This window comes from Lucilia cuprina, chromosome 5 (assembly GCF_022045245.1).
Source record: "Lucilia cuprina isolate Lc7/37 chromosome 5, ASM2204524v1, whole genome shotgun sequence".
In the NCBI taxonomy this organism is placed as follows: Eukaryota; Metazoa; Arthropoda; class Insecta; order Diptera; family Calliphoridae; genus Lucilia; species Lucilia cuprina.
In genome coordinates, this window is record NC_060953.1 from 40,089,397 (window position 1) to 40,094,393 (window position 4,997).

At 29.1% G+C, this 4,997-nt stretch overlaps 1 protein-coding gene across 1 annotated transcript in view; it reads right to left on the bottom strand.

Annotated features, from left to right (window-relative positions):
* LOC111689846 (neuropeptides capa receptor) overlaps nt 1-4,997 on the bottom strand; it is a 97,974-nt gene that overhangs the window by 10,463 nt on the left and 82,514 nt on the right. The gene's annotated exons all lie outside the window — the stretch shown is intronic.

The window sequence follows — 4,997 nt, forward strand, 5'->3', positions numbered from 1 at the left end:
CTATAGACTAGACTATAGACTAGACTATAGACTAGACTATAGACTAGACTAGACTAGACTAGACTAGACTAGACTATAGACTATAGACTATAGACTATAGACTAGACTAGACTATAGACTAGACTAGACTAGACTATAGACTAGACTAGACTATAGACTCGACTAGACTAGACTATAGACTAGACTATAGACTAGACTATAGACTAGACTATAGACTAGACTATATTCAATTTTTTATCTAGAAATTTATTATAGTTAGAATCTTCAAAATCGTTGTGTGGGTTTTTATATATATTTCTTTAGGGTAGCAGAACACACTGGGTATAGTTCATTTGTTATGAATATAAATTTAGTGTTTTTGATACTCGAGCAAAAAGTAATGAACTTGTTTTACTAATAATTGCCTACTTTAAGGCGTTAGAGTAATTAAAGCCTAATTTAAAGGGATTTTTAAATAAATTTCATGTTTGTATAGATATAATTATTAAAGTTAAAGGCGTCTCATCCATATAACAAAAATTGTAAAGAAATTACATAAATTATCATTATTTATGACATTATTAAAGGCGTTATATACACATAATAAAGATTTCAAAGGAATTTTAATCTTTAATTAAAGTATTTAAAATATTCCGAAAAAAGGTACATGTAAAGAGATTACATGTTAAAGAATAAAAATATTTTGTTGACAATTGCTAAAAAAACACAAAATTTTTATTACCAACAAGCCTATAACTTACTCTAAGCATATTATTCCCCAACAACATAATCTGTTCTAGCAGAATAGCCGGCTTGAGGCGCTTGTCTAAAGGCGCTTATAATAAAATTGTCATTTTCCTTAAGACATAGTAAAAAGAATCAACGTATTTTAAGAGTATTTTAAAGTAATTGTGTGCTTAAATTCTTATAAAAATAAGAACAGAAATTTGTCCTTATACGAATATTCATATTCAACGAAATTTTCAACATTAATGGTTTTTTGAAAAACATAATTTTCAATTTAAATTTAAACAAAACCATAATAACATTCATGACTTTAGCAAAATATTTGCGCAGTGTTGTAACTTCTACGCTTTATGTCTAAGAATAACACTTAAAAGCATCACATGCCAACATTTCGTAGAAAGTCAAGAAGTGTCACACAGCAGTCGAAAACATGTGCCGCACTAATAACCAATAGTCAGTAGAAAAATAAAAAAACGAAGAAAAACACCATGGAAAATATAAACGACAAATAAAAGTACCAGAAAACCAAGCAACCACAACAACAGCAGCAGCAACAACGACAACGTAATTGACAACAGCAACAACAACATCCATTATACAACTGGCAGGAAGACAACCATCATCAACAAACCGATAAAATACAGGCAAAACAATATGCTGAAATTAACCCAAGCAAAACCAATAATCAATGAATGATTTTCCAACCAAAAAAAGAAAAATAAAAACAGCAAAACAAATTCAAAAGGGTTTAAAATTGTACATATTTAAAAAAAAAAGATTTACAAAATTTAAAAACTTATGAACTATAAAAATTCCTTAATATTTTTGTTTCCTTTTTCTAAAAGGCTTTATCCTTTGTTTTGTTATAATTCCATAAAAAATGTTTCAAACATTTTCTCTTCAGTAATCTGTATCTTCTTAACACATTTTGTTTTTTTTAATACCATTTTTATCTTTAAATTTCTAAATTTCACCAAGTATTTTAAACCACTTGTACGTTTAAAGGGTTAATAAATGTTATAAAAAGTAAAAAATTCAACTCAAAAATAATGTTTATACCCTACACCATTTTAGTAGGTAGGTTATATTGGTTTTGTGCTAATGTTTGTAACACACAATAATATTGGTCCTATACCCACCTTAAAGTATACCAATCTGCTCACAATTACGTTCTAAGTTGGTTTAGATATGTCCGTCCATCCGTCTGTCTGTACTTGTAATCAAACTACAGGTCGTAATTTTAAAGATAATTCAATAACAAAGATACATGATCTTCTATTGTTCTAGGGACGAAGCTTATTGAAAATGGTAAAGATCGGTAAATAATTTAACATTGCCCCCATACAACCGAACCCACGAATAGGGCTTGTAAATTTTGGAGGTAATTCAATGAAATTTGGCACATGATCTTCTATGGTACCGTAGACAAGTCCTATTGAAAATGGTAAACATCGGTTCATTATTTCACCTAGCCCCCATACAACTAAACCCGCCGAATAGGGCTATTAAGTTCATAGTTATGTTTAATATACTCCTATTTCGACAAAAAGCTGCAAAACCAAGTTCTATACTAACCTTCATGACCCTCGTGAACTCTATAATTATAGGGCCTTATATGATCTTAGCCCCTATAAAAAGCCCTCTTCAAAATTTGACTTAAATACCCACAATTTTATTCAACAATAAATGGCTTAAGTATATCTGGGGAAAGGTACAATTCAACTTAAATGCCTTAATATTAAAAAATTATCATAAAATTATTTATTTTTTGTAACAGATGTAGAGTATTATATGGTCTGACACGCCCAACTATAATTTCTTACTTCTTCTTATATATGAGTATAATTATGAATATGGGTTTGTTAGTTTGTACGTTTGAGGGCAACAGTGTTTTCCTGTATGTCTATAAGAAGCTAGCAATAGTGGGCGTGGCACCTTCCATATAAAGTAAATTCTAAAATTTGTATATCTTAAAACTTTAGCAGCTATAGTTCGCAATATTTATAGAATTTACTTTATTTTAAATAATCTAGTAAAAGTGGGCGTGGCACCTCCCATATAGAGTAAAAACTAAAATCTTTATATCCAGAACACAACAATTGCTAAACATGCCAAACTTTTTACAAATATATTAATCAATATAAATATTTTCGATAAAAATGGGCAATCCATCCTTAACGGGCATGGCAACTTTCATATACAGTAGCACATCTAATATGAATTAAGTGAACAATTTTGCACGGAATATATTGGAAATCATATCTAAAATTTGGGGGCAAATTCAAGTAAGCGAAGTATCACATAAATAGTGGGTGTGGCACTTGCCACCTGAACAGTTACTTCTCAAAATTTGTACGAATATCTTTAAGTACAAAAATTCGTATATCTGAGAAACCATTGAGCTAAAATCCTTAAATTTTGCACAAACAACATAAAAAGAAAATACATCTATACCAGCAATAATAGGCATATGAATTTAATACAAAATTGTATGACTGAATCCTCAAATTTATCACGAACATAAAATTTAAACGAACGAAAACTACGTGTATGGGCGAATAAGTGGGCGAATAAGCAGTTGGGTCCTTCCTAGCAAAAAAGAACTTCCAAAGTAGCGAAAAAGCAGTAGAATTTACTCCATTGGTATATACTGAAAAAGACCTAAAGTAGTGACGATTTTAACACAGGTTTTTCGTAGGAGGGATGTCCTCTTTATTTGATTCAAAATTCACTACATCTGAAGTCATTCTCAGGAAGTAATTCTTATGTTATTTTATTTGGAAGCTATTAGGATGTGAAACTGTAATTTGACTTAAATTTTATTAAAATTGGTTTAATTAAAAAAGTTCCAGTTCAAAAAATAACATTTAATTAAAAAATAGATTCTTCTTGATTCTTTGTAAGTCAATAAACATCACTTCCACGGAAGGTAAATAAATTCACTTAGTGTTACTTTGGTAAAAAATGTTGTTGCTTTTGGAAATACTTAATTTTATTTTTGTTGTGTTGGTACTTTCTATTAATCGCTATAATCATACTTTTAAGTCAGTAACAAGCGTTAAAGTTTTTTTTTTGAGTAGGACCTCATATAAAGAGTAGAGTCAATATTAGGTCAAGAGATTTTTGCCAGTAACTTACATATGCAGAATTTCATCTTTAGACTTTTGCATGACAGACAGACAAATGGGTAGGTCCTTATGAAATTCTAAGCAAGATCGTCTTAGAATTTCATAAGGACCCAGAATATATATACTGTTATAGGTCTATGACCAATAGCGAAATTACAAACGGAACGAAAAAAATCTATAATTTTTAATATAAATTGTTTTAAGGGTAGCGAAGCTCACTGGGTATAGCTAGCAATCTAATAAAAACGAATATGCTTGGTTGCCTAACAAAAGGGAAAGTAAAAAAGGCTTAAAGCTAATCAGTAATAAATAAAATTTTCATGTTATAGAGTTGAGTTGCTACTGAAAATATGATTAGAATTCAATGTTCAGTGAATTATAAAATGTTAATAAAGAAAAGTGAAAAACTCAGTTGATCAAATTCACACATGTTAATCTCTATGGCACGTTTTGATATGGAATAAAAGGGAAATATCAAAAAGTACTTATTAAAGTACGAAATAGGACCATAAAGCACTTAAAGATGTCGAAAATACATTTAAAACTCGTTTTAATTTATAAGAAAATTTAACAATTTTGCATAAATTACTTTCTCAAATTTATCTTGATTTAAATTCACTTCATACAAATCTTATCATAAACTAATATTAACTACATTTCATGGGATTTACTACAAGCCACATATCAGAGATATTAAGATAAATAATAGAACTAACAACACACAAACGCATCAGAAATAAATATGTATGTACCCACCAATGAATAAAAGAATGAACACAAACTTATAATATGAAAACTACATACCAAGAAGATAGCTAACTATGAGAGAAGTTGAAGTCTGTTATATGTTACTTTTGTGATTTATACATACTCGAGATTTTTGTTTGTATTCTTTTCAGAATAAGAATTTGTAAGATAATTTTGTACTACTTAATAACAAGTTAATATGTATAGTCGGTCATGTCCGACCATATGATACCACAGTTTAGACGCAACACTCATTTAGAATCTATCTACCTATATATCTATCTATCTATCCATCTATCTATCTATCTATCTATCTATCTATCTATCTATCTATCTATCTATCTATTTATTTATCTATCTATCTATCTATCTATCTATCTATCTATCTATCTATCT